We start from the raw sequence: 19,493 nt of genomic DNA on the forward strand, positions 1-19,493 counted from the left end.
ATCCAAGTAAAGCTTGGGGGTTGGGAACAGATGTTTCTTCCTGGCGTTGTGGGCTCTATTTAAAGAATCTTAGTAACCATTTGACCCCTCCCCCTCTAGTGTTTTTAAAAATGGCACTGATCAGACTCAGTGTAGAGGTTTTTGTTTCTGCACAGTGATTAATAGAGCTGAAATCACAGATAAGATGATCTAAGGGGACTGAACCTTAGACCTTGCATGGAGACAATACTGTGATGGCAAAGCATCAGCAGAAGACTTTTCCCACTACCCAGTGAAATCACCAAGGAGCTCAAATTACTAAGTGTGGAATAACAGAATAAAGCATCACAGCTAGAGGCAGCAGTGGCAGAGACAGTGACAAATGGCAGCAGCAGTGAGCAAAGGTGAAAGCTTCCCATCAGGGCAGGAGGTGAATGCACTCTGGGACGTTGCTGATCTGAGACAACAAACCATGGGTGCAGTGGAGGGAAAAGGGGATTGACACATAGAGATATTAATCAGTTGGATTTTCACATCAGAAGCTGGGAAACTGAGGTAAAAGGCACTGTCCAAGAGACTGTGGGGTAGGTATTCACTTATGGTTTCCAGGCTTTTAATAATCATTGCTGTGTTTTCCCAAATTAATGCTGAGCTCCATTTCCCTTGTATTAAAAATTATCTTTTCTGATACCAGATTCAGTGCTTGCACGTGGGGAAGTATTTCTTCTTAGAGGAGCCTAGGGTTGATGGTTAGTTTCCCCAGATTATAAAGGTGGGGCTCAAACCAGTTTTGTTTTGTGATGTTAAAGATAGCCCTTGTTGCCGCTGTCCCCATCTGGTAGAAGGGTTACAGAAGGAGTGTAACAGAATCAGGGGCGAAAGTGAGCCGGTGAAGGCCAGTACTATGTACCAGTAAGAACCTGCACTGACTCATACCCAGCCCAGCGCTTTAATGTTCCTACCACTTTTGCCTCTCCTGTCGGCGGCCCTGCTGGTAGGGTCTGTACCTGCAGGGCTGCCGACGGCGGGAGGGGGGAAAGAGTCAGGAACGTTAAAGCGCTGCCTCAGCAGCACTTGAAAAGATGCTCCTTTGCTGCAGTAGCGCTTTAACGTCGCTGCCCCTTCCCCCCATCGGCGGCCCTGCTGGTAGGATCTGCTGGTAGGGTCTACCGACAGGGCCGCCGACGGGGGGAGGATGCAGCAACTGTTAAAGCGCTGCCGCAGCAAAAGACTCTGCAGCGCTTTAACGTTCCTGCCCCTTTTGCCCCGCTCCCGCTGGCCACCGAGGTGCGGTGGGGGGGCAAAGGGAGCAGCTGCCCTGGGGCCGGCGATTTAAAAGGGCTTGGGGCTCTGGACGCCACTACGGCAGCAGCGGGAGCCCCTGCTGGCATGGGCCAGGCGGCCTGGAAGGGGGCTGGCTGGGGGGATGCTGACCCTTAGCCCCGCCCCTTCTGGGGGCCAGAGCCGCCCTGGCCCCTTCCGGGGTAAGTGTCCTGAGTTATTTTCACCCCTGAACAGAACGGCTCCGCCATCCCTGAAGAGAGGGGAAGCGCCGAGACAGGTGCTGCAGTGGGAAAGTGGGAAGGGGCTTGGGAATAAGCAAAGAAGCCAGGAGCCAAAGACCTAGGCTAGGATCGTGTTTCTGGAATAGGTGGCGTGCTCTGCAGACAAAAAGTGCCTGTAGGACACAGCAGCTGGATTCAAGCCATGAAAGTAGCAAAACAATTCTGCTACAGCTAATGATGTTATTGACAAAGTTCCCATTTTTATTTCTGAATGAGACTTGGTGTGCATACAGCTGAGATGGCCAACAGGTACATTTATAATCCTTCAACCTGCCAATTTTGTCCTCTTCCAAGCACCCGAGAGATTTGTGTTTTTTGGATTGCTCCCTCCTTCCCCTCCCCCCTTGCAATCTGAATCTCTCTATAGGGTCCTCCATTCAGAGTAGAAAATAATAATAAAAAAGAGAGCGAGAGAACTGAACAATTTCACGAGAAATTTATTGCAGATAGCAATTTAGTAGACTCATTATCACAGTATGAGGAAAAGATAGCAGAATCATAAGCAAACCAATACCATAGGGATATCAAAAATATATATTCAGTGTTTGAATCCATAGTGTCATATTTTCATGCAAAAATTAATAAAGTTTTGAACTCATTTCACTTTAATAGAATATATTAAATACTAAATTATAAATATTAATTAGCATTTAGCTATTGGAAAGGCAATGAATCTACCACCCTCATGAGGGAATGAGTTCAAGCTGAAAGGAAATTCATATATTCCTGGTCTCAGCTGAGAATGGTATGACAAAGGTAGGGGGAAAAAGTCACCGGGTAACAAGAGACTATAAAATCTTGTTGGCATTGGTTTCAGGCAAGTCAAATAAAGGTGGGGGGAGGAGGGGAGAAACACTTTTTTGACATTTATGTGCTGCCGAGCTGGTTGGAACTGAGGCAATACTAGTATTTCAGGGTTGCTGAACACACAACAGAGGTCAAGAGCAGACAGATGCTGGAAAGTACGCAATTTCAGCATGCTCCATGCCATGCTCTTTTTTCTTATGATCATGTGTTTTTCATTCATGCTGTTTTCAAATGGATTCCCATCCTTCCTCTCTCCCACAAAACTTCACTCTGGAATGCAGCACCCTGTAGGAATAAAATTGAGGCATCTAGTCCCGAAGTCAAATCTTCATATTGTGGGGAAAGCTTCCGACTAGCTCTAAAAACTAGTAATGTTTCAGTCAGACCCTGCATTTAGACGTGTGCATTTCTCCCTGGTATAGCTCAGCCTTCATCTCATGATGCAGTGTGAGAGATCCATGCATTGTGTTCATACAGTTTGCATGTGGAGATGGTATTCAGGGCTTTGGAGTGGAGCTGGAGCATGGAGCAGCTCCGGAGCAGTGGAGTTGCAGGGTTTTGCCTGGAGCTGGAGTGGAGCCGGAGCACAGCTCCAAAGCCCTGATGATATTCATACAATAAATTTCAGAGCCATGAAATAAATTGCATACATCATCCAACTTTAGCAGGCAGAGTGAAATTTAGGCTGTCAGTGCATCTCCCTGGGACTTATTGTAAAATTTTAGTCTTAATGTAGCTTCAAACAGCCATCACATGTCAACCTGCCACAACGATATTTCTTCCTGCTTGCTTCCGCCCCGACCCCTGCCAATCCCCTACCACAGTGAAAGAGCGAAAGCATTCAATCCTGCCCTAGTGGAATATTTAAGGTCTGATAATGCAAACCTTTTCAATCTAGACACAGGAGATTTTTCCTTTGTGGCATCTCTAGTTGATAGGGACCTTAAGCTAGGATTCTGTAGAGTTTTATTCCTGGTTCTGCCACTGATTTGTCCATGTGACCTATGATAAGTCACTTCACCTGTTAGTGCTTCCATTTTCCCTTCTACATTTTGTCTGTATTGTCTGCTCTGTAAGCTCTTCAGGGCGGAGATTGTCTTGCTATGTGTATGGACAGAAACTAGCTCAATGAGATTGTGATCTCAGTTGAGGTCTGTAGATGTCATTATATTGGAAAGGGGAGATTGAGCTTTCCAATGGCAAACACAGAATTTGCTTCCAGCTTTGAAAATGTCTAAACTACCAGACTTGAAAAGCTGCCACTTTTATGTATAAAAAAATATTTTAGGTCTGTTTGAGAAGTATTTAAAATATAGTCCTCATAACTGTTCTCACCCTCTGAATCCTGCATAGTGGGACTCAAGGTAACTAGAAATGCAGGTCATCCTCATAGCAAAAAACATAGACACAAGATTTTTGTCAGTGCTGGTGGTATTGGGAACTGGTAGGCCAATATGAGCCCCACAGCTTGCCAAGTCTTTCCGGAGTGCACAGATAACCAGAGGATGAGTTGCCTCCTTGCCTGTCACTTGCATGTTAAGCAGGAGTCTTTTCTCAGCTCGTGTGATAGTTATACCGCTGTCAGTATATCAGATTCAGAGTTTGCCGGACTTTGTGGCTACACCCCAGACATGAACTTCTCCATTCTTTATTCGCTATAGGTGTGAGTCTACCTAACCCAAAATACAGCTAGTGTTGTGGGGCGTGCCTGTCCTGTAGTACCCTCTACTGAGTTCATACGGAAGCTGCATGTAGTCCCTGCCTCAGTTTCCTTTCTCGGTAATTCAATTTCAAGCACTCTTTACATTTGATTGGCTAATACCCTTATTAGGACTTGTTTAGTACAAAATCTCCTACAAAAGGGGCTACAACAAAAAAAGTCCCAAATAAATAAAAGGTACTTCTGGCTTTCACAGTTCCCCCGAAGTCTGCCATCTATGCTGTGTTCCCAGTCCCCTCAGGGTTCTCTCTGTCTGTAAGTCTCTCCTCATGGCAGGACCTCCAGCTCTCCTCCTGGAGCTGGATTGCAATTTATCTCCCTGGCCCCATTTAATCCACAGTTCTGGTGTCTGCTTCCTTTTAACTCAGGACCATACAGAAGCCTTCTTATTCCCTACACCAGGGGTTCTCAAACTGGGGGTCAGGACCCCTCAGGGGGTTGCAAGGTTATTACATGGGGGGGGGGGCACGAGCTGTTAGCCTCCACTTCAAGCCTCCCGCTTTTCCTCCAGCATTTATAATGGTATTAAATATACCGGTATTTAAAAATCTTTTTAATTGCAGGGGGGCAGGGGGCACACTCAGAGGCTTGCTGTGTGAAAGGGGTCACCAGTACAAAAGTTTGAGAACCACTGCCCTACACTATCTGCAGACACCTGCCCCACTATGACAGAGAAGGCAGCATTTATGTTGGCCTCTGTTCCTAGCTCATTCTTTATTGGCTTGGGGAGTGGTGCTCCACCTTCTTTGAAAGGCTCCAGACCCTTAAAGATACAGCAACAGGGTCCCTTCTAAATGCTGCTTCTTGCTGGGACCCCTTTCCTCTCTCCCTGTATCTTCTCAGATCTTGTGTATCAGACCACCCAAAATGTTTAAAAGCACCATGCCAGGTGACAAGGAGGACTGACGTACTGCCCCGTCACCGTCAGCAATTGCTCTGCTTCTTTGTGTCTGATATTCCCAGGAGACTCAGCACTTTTTCCTTGTTTTCTACACAGAAAAATGCTTTAGATAGAGCTCAGGTTCCTTTTGTTCTTCATCTTTTTCTTTCTCTGTTTACTTAAGTACAATTGGTCTTGATTTAAAGTCAGCACAGTATTTCCAGCTTTTAGTAGTTCATTTTCTTCAACCACAGCAATATAAGGAATATATTTCCCTGTTCCAGTTGCACCTCAGCTAGCTTATTTCCCTCTGTAACTTAACATTGGCACAAGGTGTCCTCCCTGTGATTCCAATCTGTTTTAGTGTCTTTGCTCCCACCTCCTAAAGAAAATTTACTGTCTTTCCCTGGGGGTCCTATCTAACAAGCAGAGACAATAATCCTCCTGAACATTAGGTTTCTGACTTGCTATACAATAACTGGGCAAGCACATTATTACTTTCCTAAGCCCTTTCTCTCTTGTCACTTATCCAGACTAATAGCACAGAAACATGGACATTTACTACCTCCTAAGGAGGGACCACCTACTTATCTAATTTTAGGCTTCTAGTGAACAATGGGTTTATAAATGGTCATTGATCATTCAGGGCTTTTACCTCTGGTGCTTTTAAAAGCTATATCCATGCAGCTGTTTTCTTAAACTTTCTCTCTCGCTGTTTTTTGTCTATTCGTATTCCTCAGGTCTCACACAGAGAATACGAGGAGGAGGATAACAGACAGGTTAGCAAGAATAAGACGTATGTCAGTGTGTGTGTGTGAGGGAGAGAAATCAAGTATTACAATGGAGTAACTTGCATGTAACTTACATGTAGCAAGGTAGATGAAATGAAGAGCGTCATTCAGTTAAATATATGGAAAACATGGAAAGGGGTAGGTTTCCTGCCTCCACCCAGGTCACTGCCCCCGCAGCTCCCATTGGCAGAAGCAGGCAGCAGAGCTGCCTAGCCACGCCTCCGCCTAGAAGCTGAATGAGGGAGATGTCACTGCTTCTGGGGAGCCTTCTCAGTTTGCATCATCCAGAGCCCACCTCACCCTGTCCCATGCCCCAGTCCCCTGCCCTCTCTGACACCCAAACTCTGCTTCTGGGGTGGGGGTGGGGGGGCAGGAGTGTGGAGCCAGGTAGTGACCCTGCCGGCTCTGCCAGCCCCCCCGTCCCCCCCGCAGAAGTGGGGGTCATGCTGCCAGCCCCCCCCAGCACCAGTGGGGGTCCCACCCCCTCAGCGCCCAGGCCACCCTCTCCCAGTACCCACAGGGCCACCGGGCAGCCACCCAAGTTTTAGTCAATGGTATTTTTAGTAAAAGTCGTGAATTTTTGTCTATGGCCTGTGACTTGTCCATAACTTTTATTAAAAATGTCCATGACTAAAACATAGCCTTTCCCATGCGTAGGGAACTTGGAGCTGTGGTTAGGGTTCCTATGGGAAGTGTGCCCAGCCCTAGGGTTAGAGTTCCTGTGGGGAGGGAACTTTGGGCTAGGGTTTGGGTTCCTATGAGGGAGGGGTCTTGGTGCTAGCATTAGGGTTCCTATGCAGAGGGGATTTGGGGCTAGGGTTAGGGTTCCTCTGGGAAGGGGACTTGGGGCTAGTGTTAGGTTTCCTGTGGGAAGAGTGCCACGTCCTAGGGTTAGGGTTCCAATGGGGGATGGGTCTTAGGTCTAGGGCTAGGGTTCGTATGGGGAGGTTACTTGAGGCTAGGGCTAGGGTTCCTATGTGTAGGGGACTTGGCAATAGCATTAGAGTACCTATTGATAGGGGATTTGGGGTTAGCATTAGAGTTCCTATGGAAAGGGCGCCGCATGCTAGGTTTTGGGTTCCTATTGGTAAGAGACTTGGGCTACGGTTTGGGTTCTTATGGGGAAAGGTATTTGGGGATAGGGTAAGGGGACTTGGGGCTAGATTTAGGGTTCTTATGGGGAGGGGACTTGGGGCTAGGGTTAGGATTCCTGTATGGAGGAGACTTGGAGCTAGCATTAGGGCTCCTATGAGGAGGGGAGTATGGGCTAGCATTAGGGTTCTTATGGGGAGGGAACTTGGGGCTAGGATTTGTGTTCATATGCGAATGGGACTTGGGGATAGGGTTAGGGTACCTATGGGGAGGGGACTTAGATCTAGATTTAGGGTTCCTATCGAGAGGGGACTTCAGGCTAGGATTAGGGTTCCCATGAGGAAGGGACTTGGGGTGCGGGTTAGGGTACCTATGGGTAGGGGATTTGGGGCTAGGGTTAGGGTTCCTCTGCGGGAGAGGTGTTGGGTCTAGGGTTCATATATGGTGGTTACTTGGGGCTTGGGTTAAGGTTCCTATTGGAAGGGTGCCCCACCCTAGGGTGAGTGTTCCTATGGGGAGTGGTCTTGGGGTTAGGGTTTGTATGGGTATGTGACTTGGTCTAGAGTTAGGGTTCCTATGACAATGGGACTTGGGGCTAGGGTTAAGGTTCCTGTAGGGATGGGATTTTGGGCTAGGATTAGAGTTCCTATGGGTGGTGGACTTAGGGCTAGGGCCAGGTTTCCTATGGGGCAGGGAATTGAATTAGGGTTAAGGTTCCTATCAGAGGGTGTCCCACCCTAGGTATACAGTTCTAAGGCGGAGTGGACTTGGGGTTAAGGTTCCTATAGGGATGGGACTTGGGGCTATGTTTGGTGTTCCTTTGGGGAGGGGACTTTGGGCTAGGGTTAGTGTTCCTGTGGGAAGAGCGACCTGCCCTAGGGTTAGGGTTCCTCTGGGGGAGGGGTCTTGGGTCTAGGGCTAGAGTTCATATGGGGAGGGGACTTGGGGCTATGGCTAGGGCTCCTTTGGGGAGGGGACTTGGGGCTAGAGTTAGGGTTCCTCTGGCCAGGGTGCCCCACTGTAGGTTTAGGGTTCCTTTGGGGAGGGGACTAGTAGCTAGTATAAATGTTCCTATGCGGAGGGCACCCCACCCCAGTGGTAGGGTTCCTATGGATAGGGCACTTGGAGCTAGGTTAGGGTTCCTATGGTAGGGCTCCCCACCCCAAGGTTAGGTTACCTATGAGTAGGGCTCCCAGGCCTAGGTTTAGGGATGGGATTTCATTACTTATCACAATACCTTCTCTTTCGTAAATAGGACTGCTGATATCAATTTCCACCTCTGCTGTCAACACATTGTGTGACTCAGCAAAGGTCTCAGTGGCTGTTTACTTGTCTCTGAAATAGTCCCCACAATATTTCAGAGGTGGTCTAAAGTTTATTAATGTTTTAAAAATTCTGTTGTATCTTTGAATGAAAAGCAGGGGAGAAGTCCTAAATATTAATAGAAATACACTATTTGTAATAATCCACCATATTAATAGATACTATTTCTAGATTCAAAGGACACAGTAGTTTCCACATAGACACATCCCTCTTAATCTCCCAAAGATTGCAATGGTTCATTTCTGTGAGGTACGTTATATTACAAGGAAAGATGCCATTTCAAACAATTCTGGTGAAGTTCCAATTCAGTTTTGAATCAGACTTGTCCTTGATTTAGCTTGTGTTTTACTTTGTACCCTTACAGTTTTCAAAACTAAAGGAAGGTGTAGAAAACAACATCTGGGAATATGAAACTGAAGCCTAAAAATTTCTATGGGATAGTTAAGATTGGATTGCAGCCAGTCCTTGTTCTGAATATTCCTAAAATGTAGCACAACATTTGAACACTCCGGGAGCTCTGGAAGACACAGCTTTGAAAACCTTACAAAACTACTTCTTCTGTTGGGATAGTGTGACTCTACTTACCCCTTACGTTGGAACTATTGCTTAAGGGTTTAGACTGGCCCACACTGTTTCTGTCAGCCAGACTATTCTGTGCTCTCAGAGATATTGTGGCAAATTGATTTTTTTTTCTAAACCAAGCAGCATTTCATGTCAATGGTCCTAGCACTTGTAAGCTTTCTTGCAATTTTCTGAAACTTACAAAGGTTTACTTCACTCTACTGTGGTTTTGTAAATATGTTAAATGAGGTTTAAGAGCTGTAACAGATGTTCAACCTAATGTCATTGGGAGGTTCTGGAAATCCAGTTTTGGTCATTGTTTTGTCCCAAGTGTTTATTATAGTCTACTGAGACCGAAGAAACTAGCCCAAAGTCTGTTCCGAATGGAAGGGGATATGGAATACTGATGTTGACAGCGAAATAATGACTGTTCTTTTCATTATTCTACAGTTGGCTTTATACATTGAAACAAAATTATTTTCTCTACTAACAAAATTCAAAGATTAAATTGGGCTGAAGTTTAAAAAAAGGCATTGTTTGTGCTACATAACCAGAAAAAATACTGTGTAATTTGTATCGCAATGTACGATATGTATCTGGGCCCCATTCCTTCAGCTGTTATGCATGTGAAGTAAATGGGGACTATTTGTTCAAGTAAGGACTGCATGATCTAGCCCTTTATTATGATAAACACATTGCAGACTTCTATTTGTGCAAGAATTTTAAAAAATAGTAATGTTGGGGACAACTTACTGTTGTCGACACACGTGAAAATTAAGCATCTGATGTTAATCATATTTCTATATTATGATGACTTCAACAGTCATTTAATAACTTTAATTAAAATGATTGTCAGCTAATTTTTGGGCAATAACCCTCCAATTATAGAGGGCATCTGCTACACTAATAGCCCTGGAGACTGCCTGTTTGCTTTAAAGAGTAGGTGCATGTACAATTAAACTTTTGCTATGTTTCACTGTGTTCTCAATAGGAACAGTGACCATTATGCATTACATGGCTTACAAAGCTGTGATAATGAAGCAATTTTGTGCTGAAAACCTGTACATCAAGGAAGCATTAAAGCTCATTAACTTCATTAACTGAGTGCATCTTTCTCAACAAAACCTTTAAGAAAAATTGCACCATAGTGGGAGGATATAATAGTACAAAAGCATGCAGCAATTTGTTTAATAACTGTGACTCCATAGCAAGTAAAACATTTTCACACAATTAGTCTATTAGTCTAATAGTTTGCTAAGACAGGATTTTTTTTTCAAAGTTTAGCATCTTCATTTTGCATAATTCTTCTTAACAACATTCAGTGGTGATATGTTATGTTCCCTTATCATTGGGGGCTGACCCAATCTCTCAAGCTGTCTGTCCGTTGTACAGAATCGTAGGACTGGAAGGACCTCAGGAGGTCGTCTAGTCCATTCCCCTTTCATTCAGTGCAGGACTAAGTAATATCTGAACCATCCCTTACTGGTGTTTGTCTACTCTGCTCTCAAAAATATTTTAAAAGCCCAGTGATTCCACAACCTCCCTAGGCAATTTATTCCAGTGCCTAACCACCCTGACAGTTAGGAAGTTTTTCCTAATATTTAATCTAAACCTCCCTTGCTGCAATTTACACCCTTTTCTTCTTGTCCTATCCTCAAAGGTTAAAGAGAACATTTTTTTTTGGTCCCTCCAACTTGTAACAACCTTTTATGTACTTGAAAACTATTATGATGTCCATCCTCTTCTCTTCTCCAATTTTTCCAATGTTCCCTCATAGGCCACATTTTCTAGACCTTTAATCATTTCTGTTGCTCTTCTCTGGACTTTCTCCAATTTGTCCACCTCTTTCCTGAAATGTGGTGCCCAGAACTGGACACCATAGTCTAGTTGAGATCTAATCAGTGCGGAGCAGAGGAGAAGGATTACTACTTTTGTCTTGCTTACAATACTCCTGCTAAAACATCCTAGAATGATGTTTGCTTTTTTTTTTTGCAACAGTGTTATGCTGATGACTCGTATTTAGCTTGTGACCACCAGATCACTTTCTGCAGTACTCCTTCCTAGGCAGGCATTTCCCATTTTCTGTGTGCGTAACTGATTGTTCCCTCCTAAGTCAAGTACTTTGAATTTGTCCTTATTGAATTTCATCCTATTTACTTCAGATCTTTTCTCCAGTTTGTCCAGATCATTTTGAATTTTAATCCTATCCTCTAAAGTGCTTGTAACCCCTTCCCCACAGCTTATCGTCTGCGAACAAGATAACTAGACATACTTATTCTATCTCAATCCCATGTGATGGGGTGTGGAAAGTAGCACACAGTTTAGCAGCAGCTGGGCAGACCATGAGAGCTGGGCTTCAGTTTCATAGGTTTTTTTCTGGGAAACAAGGAGTGCACTTTCAACAAGAGGTGAAGCAGCAAACATATAGTCTGTATGAGGCTTTAATCAGCAAAGAATGCAGGATGCAGACCTACAATCTATTAAGGAGCAGGTGCAAGTTGTGGAGCAAATCTTGTTCAATTTACTTATTCAAAACTCCCATTACGGGCTAGATTATGCCACCCTTATTCACATTGAATAGCATCTTACCACTCAGTCCCATTAGGGTAAGAGAGGACCATTCAGTATGTGGCCTACCTGTGTTTCACACTCTCATTGACCCCCTTGACTCTCACAAAAGCTTTCTGTTAGGCTCCTAGGGGACCTGCCATCTGCTCTGTTTGGGTAGGCTGTCTCCTCCTCGCCTCCCAACTTCATTGATTGCTGCTTTCTGTCTTAAGGCAACCTAAGATGTATCCTGGAAGATTCAGTCCACACCCCCAATAGTAATGTTGAGGGTGGGCCCCTTCCAATAATACTCCATCAGAGCTGTGGTGGGATTGCAGCAGCGAGGTTCCCCCAGAGTCTTGTGCTGGGATGGTGTGGGTGAGGCCCCCCCATCCCCTAGAGTTAAGATTAACAGGGCATTTCCCACCTCGTGGAGTTATTGGTTTAGGCTGTCTGCATACTCCGGCAGACATCTGTGACACTCAGGTTATTTTTTTCAAGCTTTTCTTTGACACCATGAGGGGAAGAAACTTTCTTCTTTTTAAACAGAGGATGAGATTGTGATCTAATCATGAGAGTCCAAGGAGCTGGAGTTCTAAGCAGAAACCTATAGCACTTATGCTTTAATATATGTCTGAGTCTCATTGAAATGAGTAGGATTCTGAAGGAGATAAGATACTCCCTCTAATGAGGAAAGGTGACCAACCTAGCCCCATATGGTATGACAGCACCAGCCAATCAAACATTCCTATCCACCAGTTTTCTAATATAAAGTTGGTAGTACTTACTGCTGTTTTCACATACTGTAGGTAGTAAAATTTTACACACCCACACACACCCCGCAGTGTGCCACTGCACCATGTTAGTAATCATGTTTTCCTATACTTAGTTTTACTCATCTTTAATGCAAGGGAGGTTTGTTTAAGCCTTGTTTACCTCTCATTTGGAGGATATAAAAACAGCTACATGCTACTAATATTTATTGTGAAGTGTTTTCTGCAGTTCTTTTATTAATATTTGCATTTTATCCATATACCCGAGTAATAAAAGCTGTTAAGGTCATGGTGGATTAGTTGAAATTTAATGTAGTTTGATATTTTATAATGATTGTGTAGTGTAAAGTATTTGTGCTTTGCTTGTAGTCTAAGAATTACACACACACTCCAATATAGATTGAGATATTAAAAAAATGCAATGAAATAGTGAGTATAATAACCCCATTACTTTTCCTAATTCCCAATTTTGTATATGAAGGTTAAAATTTGTCATACTGTGAATAACTCAGCCAATATTTATCCCTATCCTAAAGCCTTTACTCATGTTGAATAGTACCCTACTTTGAGTAATCCCATTTCTTTGATTAATTTAAACAGATTTAAAGGCACATACTTCCTGCTAGGCATTGTAGCTAGGCTGTGATACTTCCTGCTGTTCGTTCTGTCTACTTACGAGGGTATTGACTGCTCTGATAGTTCACGCAGCATATTTCCATGTGTGTCAATAACAACCTTATATAGCTCTAGTATCTTTGTGGAGCTGTTATTCATATTAGGCAGGAAAAATTACAGGGGATAGTCCAAGAGGTCATTTGGATTTTCTATATTCTTGTAACATTAAGGAGTTTGGGTGTACTGAAGAAGAATGAAATAGTTGCTTGTAATAAAAAAAAAAAAAAAAAAAAAAGGGGGGGGGGGACCTCAGGTAAAGGCACCTTCCCCTAAAATAGTGGGCCAGTTATTCCTCTATAAAAGGGCAACTATAGAAGTCACCACTAGCGACTCTTCTGCACTGAGGAGTAAATCTGAACTAGGGCCAAGCAATGTAAGATGGCAAATTTGCAATGTAGAGTTACCCCCAACCCTTGCCCTCTGTGCGTAATGCCGGGTATCCAACTAAGAGCATTCATTCCGTGCACAATCATGATTGTTCATGGAAAGGATAAACAACTTGACATCAGAAACAATGTGCCATGTAAAAGCCAGTCATCCTGTTCAGTGGGGAAAGGCACCAAGGGAAACTAGAAATTATAGCTGATAGTGATGACTGGGAAGCATACAGTTTCCTTCCTTAACTGCTACTACATAGTATCTGAATACTTAATCTCAATATTGTCTGCTGAATAAGAAAAATGTCTACTCTTCATTATCTTCTTTTGCTTGAATTGCGCTGTTTACCATCCTTTTGATTTCTTCTTCAAGCCAAAGCTGGTTGATGATTTGCCTGCTGTTGCTCAACCTGTAGCATCTTCCCTGATTTACAGCCAAGAGACTTCCTCAACCAGAAAGCAATTTTTGTTAATTAGTAGCACAATGCTTCAAAGATGAGAGTTTTTCAGTCTTTTAATTTTGCAAAGTTTATTTTATTTTAACGCCCTTGCAAGCTGCTCTCAATAAAGTTTATTAATGTTAATAGTAGTCAAGTCATTTACAATTACTGTGCTACTGTGTTGGTTAAGACAAGATGACAAAAGAAGACCCAACTTAGGTACTAGTTGTCCTATCCTTACTACTAGCAGCTTTTATTAAGGTACCAGTAACTTATTTTGAGGGCATTTTTGAGACATTTCTGAGTAATAGTTCAGATATTTATAGGAAGGTATTCTGAAAGGACTTTTGGGACACTGGCAGTTTACTATATCATTGCCACCAATTGGAATTACAAACTGTGGCTCCCCTGTGCATATATTTTATCTGCTTTAACCTCTCAATAACTGTCATTTCCTTTTATTAGCTAATAAAACTTTATTTAGTTTACTATAGAATTGGGTGCCAGCATTGTCCTTAGTGTAAGCTCCTGAGCAGGGCTCAGCAACCTTTGGCACTTGGCCCGCCAGGGTAAGCCTCCTGGTGGGCCAGGCCAGTTTGTTTACCTGCTGCGTCCACCGGTTCGGCCAGTTGCAGCTCCCACTGGCTGCGTTTCGCCACTCCAGGCCAATGGGGGCTGTGGGAAGCTGCGTGGGCCAAGGGATTTGCTGGCTGCCACTTCCCACAGCCCACATTGGCCTGGAGCAGTGAACTGTGGCCAGTGGAAGCCGCAATCAGCTGAACCTGCGGACGTAACAGGTAAACAAACTGGCTTGGCCTGGCCCGGCCCAGCCCACCAGGGGTTACCTTGGCAGGCCGTGGGCCGAAGGTTGCTGACCCCTGCACTAGAGTACCAAATGATACAGAGTAAATGACTGGTCTCTGGGGACTGGAAGCAACCTAAATGTGATGTGATTTTTGGTGTAAGTGACCATTTTATCACAAAGTCCAGTTCATCTTGGTGGCAAGATAGACTGGAGAGTCTACAGTGACTGTCTGTGATTTCATGGTAAGATTGGTATAGTGATCTAGGAGTTCACACTTGTTGCTGGTTTGGTGAAATCTAATTACAGAATACACCACCAGTTTGGGAGTGTTTGCTCTGTTTTCTGGCAGTCTGCCCTGAGGTAGGCATTCACAGTTGTGAGCCAGCATGACAGATACTAGTAATTCTATCCTTACCACTAACAGCTTTTATTCAGTTACTTTATTTTGAGGGTATTTTTGAGACATTTCTGGGTAATAGCTCAGATGTTTGTAGAGATTAGCAGGTAATGAAATCACTGTGGGCAGGGTCTTCTGAGACAGGTTACCCCCCGGTACCCTGACAATGTACTGTGTTGACTTTCCATGAAGCTATGCCAATTTATATTAGTTGAACCCGAATTTCCAAATGCACTCCTGCCAAGAGCAGTTACTTTTGCAAATGATTAAAGATGGATCTTAACGCTCAGATTTGTTTTGCATATGCACCCTACCTGACAGATTGAGCTTGTAATTTGGGCCCATTTCTTCAAAGGACATTTTCCGTGGGGGCAGTAAACTGGCGTTTCCACTGCTGAAATATCATTCCCAGAACTCCTGTTTCTGAGTAGGATGATACTTTCTGGTCCTTAGGACATACTGTGATGGATAATAAAATGACTTCTATAGGCACTAAGGGGCTCTGGGCTACAGCTGGGTGAATAACTGATGTTTCAATTCACTGACAGTTCTGAAAAATAATAAACACAATTGTTTTATTGGAACCAAACCCAAAAATTCAGAAAAATTTCTGGTAAATCAAAAAACTGACCAAAAAGTCCTTTATTTTCCAGGTGGTTTTTAACATAAAAGCAAAGAAAATTAAGGGCTAGATTCACAAAATGGCCAGAGAGGGAGGTGATGCTGCCCAACCTCTAGCTCGGATGCTGACATGGGAAAACTGAGTTCAGTTTCCCCATCATTCTGATGTGGAGCAGCAGCATGAACTCGGGTCTCTCATGTAAGTGCCGCAACCCTGGGTCTATAGAATCATTCTCATTTTCTCTCTTTGGCCCAATGAGTTTTGAAGTGCTTTTGGAAATTCCCCTAGAAATTTATCTGCATATTAGGCACTGAAACACCTTTAAAAATCCAGCTACAGTCTTTAATTACATGGTCATATATTATTTTTTTTCTATAGGACTTTTAATGTTGGACTTTTTAATGCAGGTTTAGATTTTCAAAGCAAACTTTAAAACAACAATAAAAATTCTGGCATATGGAATCATATTGGTACCCATGTGGTTCATCAGCAGAACTGGAACTCGTAGGCCCAGAGCATAAACCTCTGCCACTTGACCCAATGAAGTAACTTATACCAGTAGTAGGTTGCCATCTATGTGGACCAGCATTAGAGGGGGATGCAACACACACTTTTTGCTGATGTATGTTTCATAGAAATTTGAGGACAGCAGAGAATGCTAAGACTCAAGAATCTTAAGTTCCTGAACAGATTCTGGAGAGGATTGTGCATTAGAGGCCAAAGACCCTTCAGCCTCTGTTCCTCCACACAAAGCCGTCACTTGAGGGTGTGGGGCCTGGGGTGGAAGTGATGTCATTTCTGGGACTGACCGTGCCTGGGGCAGGTAGGGGAAGCTGGGGGAGGCGGTGCCTCCCCAAACATCCAGGCATGGCCCTGCCAACACTCAGCCCCCCCAGAGCCCTGCTTCGGTGGCAACATTGGGATCCAGGGGGCTGGGGCCACACTATCCGCCTTCCCAGGGCTGGGGAGGCCAGGGCAGCACCGCGCGCTCTCCCTTCCAGCACTCCATGACTGGGAAGGCTGCAACGGCACCCCCACATGCCACTCTTCTGGCACGCTCTCCCTTGGGTGGAAGGGGCAGGCCTGGGGGTAGTCTCCCCCAGCTAGCAGTTCCCCCACCTCTCATGTGGTGCCGGCCCCCCAAAGTGCTGGGCATGGAGCGGTCATCCCAATTCGCCATCCCCTAGGGACGGCTCCATCCCCCCCCAAAACCTGATCCCTTCTGTCCTATCCCCTCCCATCTGTTCTAGTTTTGTCTCCGGTCTCCCATCCTAGATTCTCATCTCAGTCCCATCTGAGTCTCCACCCTTCTTGCCCAGCCAGTCTCAGTCTTCCACCCTCAGGTTCCTCATCTGATCTCAGAATCTCCTCTCACTGTGCTCAGTTCCATCCTCCTCCACACAGTTCCTTATCTGATCTATCTCCCTCTTCACCCTCCCTCCCTGCTTACTGGCTCCTTGTCCAATCCGAGTCTTATTCTCCCAGGAGCGCCCAATATTAGTCTCTCCCCACCAGACTACTTGTCTCAATCTTCTTCTCCTATGTCCCTCACCCCAAGTCCAGATTTTGTCTCTTCTACATTTTTCAGGAGGTGTTCTCCTTCATGCTGCTGGACTGAGAACACAGGAGAGACAGTCTCCCTAGCTCTCAGTTATGGTGCATGGTGCAACAGAAGTCCATAGCCATCATGAAAAGCAACTTCAGGGAAAGTCCTGCTCATCTCCTGAAGCCCTGGGATGGAGCATGCTGAGTGAGTCTGTGCATGTGTACTCTGGACAGCAGAGAGGAGCTGTGAGGGGCTGGAGCATGCTCAGTGCAGATAGACTCTTCAGAGAACTTAGCTGCCAAATGCTACATCTATACTGAGCATGTGAAAACTGCAATTTTTGATGCTTATAACTTGGCCAAATTTGGCACATCCCTGACACCAAGGTGACTCCTCTTCCTTTCCTGCCAGATTTCAAGTTCCTCCTCTAAAGCATTGAGCAACTCTAGTGTGTCTCCATGAACTGTCTATATGAATTTTTTTAATGTGGACAAAACACATTCTCGTTCTCAGAAACAGCTGCACCATTTTTGCTGAAACTTTAACCAAAACCGTAGCCTGAGACAGACCTCCAGCATACCAAATTTTATCCCAAATAGTTAGTCTGGCAAAGTGACTAGCAATTGGAAACATGGTGCTATAAAGGGAAATGCTGGGAAATCTGACCTATAGGAGGCACAATCAGCCCCACCTACAATTTATATTATTTTTGGTAAAATGTTGATATTAAAATAGCATGTAATTGCAGGCTGTCTTGCTGATGTTTGCTTCTAATTAGTTCATGTCTCCAGTGAACCACTACAGATTAGGTCATAGACTTAGCCTTTCCAGGGTCATCTATTCAAGCCAATGAGTAATTTTACCAGGTCAGACTCTCATTTTGTTTTTGTTTTTGTTTGGCTGGTTTTTGGTTTATGTTGTTCAAGAATGTTAACTGACTCTTTAGACACTGGATTATTACTGTAGCTTTCCATACGGGATGGATTACATATGTGGAGATGAAGTCCACTTGTTAAATTGCTACATTTCATGATGAATAAAATGTTCCCTTCACCTCTGAATACCTCATTTGTCCTTTACCCAATTATCCTTTCCCCAAAATTATTCTGCCATCACTGGGAAACACTTGCTTTTAGCCATGGAGTGGGATAGAACAACAAACTTTAATACTGTGACATTGGTATGTAAGGAAAAACTATTTAAGGTAAATTTTGTGGGGATTTTTTGGCTCCCGTTGATCCATGTACATTTGGACAATTAAGTCTCCTGGCTTTACGGGTTGAGGAATACAAAAAAATGTCCCAGTCAATTTAGTAAAAACTTGATCAAACATTCCTAGTATGGTTTTTCCTGTAATATATCTGACATATTTAAAATCCATAAAGATGAGGTCTCAACACTCATTTGGGATAATCTGCACCACTCCCTTGCAGGCTGGCCACTCATGAGTAATGTGGGATCCCAAATGAGTGCTTCTAAAACCCCATGAAAATATCCTGCATTCCATATATTTGTACACACAGTGGGTGACAGTTGTGTTGATCTTCAGAGGGAAAGTTTTGATTTTTGTAATTATTTCTCACATAGGTCTATAAAAACCTGGAGACTCCTAACTTTTATTCCTCTGAGGAGTTCTTTTTTCACTTTGATAGGGGCTACTTCAGATTCATGTTGCAACCCCCATTATTCTTTTTGCTCAGCTTGTGACTCCAGCCATGGGAAGAAGAGCAGGAGCTACTTTTCCACTACTCCCCACTCCAAGTAAGGGGGCAGAGAGGAAGACAGAGAAGGGCAGGCATGGGGAAGAGTCCTGACTGCACTTTCGCCATTTGCTGATCAGGCTAGATGGCCTGGAGCATGTGTGTGTGTGTGTGAGCTGCTCCATGGTAAGAAGTGAAGTAAATTACTATTCCCCTGGGAGTGAGAAGTAGTAAGTGGGAGCAGGTGAAAAATACTGAATCTGAGACTCAATTCATTCAGTGATCTGCTCTTAGAGCGGTGCAGCTATGCAACCCCCCCCCTCTTAACAGTATAAAGGTTTGTAACACATGTTCTTCACCTCTCAAGAGCAGCTTTATGATAATTCACTATTAACTACCAATATCAGCAATAATTATGGACACAGAAAAATTATTTATTAAATAGTTGCAAGCCAGCTGCTCTGAGGAAACATATTCTTCTTTTTCTTATAATCCAAGAATTGAAATGAACTGAAAAGACTGCATTACAAATGCATTATCATTAGATGAATACAGTGTAATTTAGTGTACTCTGTTAAATGTCTTTAGATGTCAAGGCAGTTTAAATTGATAATTTAGTTAATTAACCAAGATTTGTTCATGTTGTAGCCATTTGACAACCAATAAGAACTAGTAAACATATTGTGATTTGAAATCTGATCTCTTCAACTAAGGTTCTCTATGATTAGCTTTCTTCTAAATTAACAAAAATAAGGGGAAAAATGAAAAATAAATCAAACCTACTAAAATGTGAGTATTAAATATGTAGTATGGGTCTTTTCTTATATGCATTTGAATTTGTTGCTGAGTTAGCAATTGATCCTGCAACCCTCTGTCACCTAAGGCCAGATTGT

General features: G+C 43.8%; 1 protein-coding gene across 13 annotated transcripts in view; it reads left to right on the top strand.

The window, feature by feature from the left end:
* The window catches only part of CDH8 (cadherin 8), a 290,464-nt gene that overhangs the window by 35,759 nt on the left and 235,212 nt on the right, over nt 1–19,493 (top strand). Inside the window, exon 1 of one of the 13 annotated variants that reach the window (XM_039503463.1) lies at nt 18,625–18,786. The exons of the other annotated variants lie outside the window; for them this stretch is intronic. The gene's annotated coding sequence lies outside the window, so the exon portion shown is untranslated. Of the gene's footprint in view, nt 1–18,624; nt 18,787–19,493 lie in introns of those variants that run through there. 13 annotated transcript variants of the gene reach the window in all.

Source organism: Mauremys reevesii, linkage group 16 (genome assembly GCF_016161935.1).
Source record: "Mauremys reevesii isolate NIE-2019 linkage group 16, ASM1616193v1, whole genome shotgun sequence".
NCBI classification, from domain to species: Eukaryota; Metazoa; Chordata; order Testudines; family Geoemydidae; genus Mauremys; species Mauremys reevesii.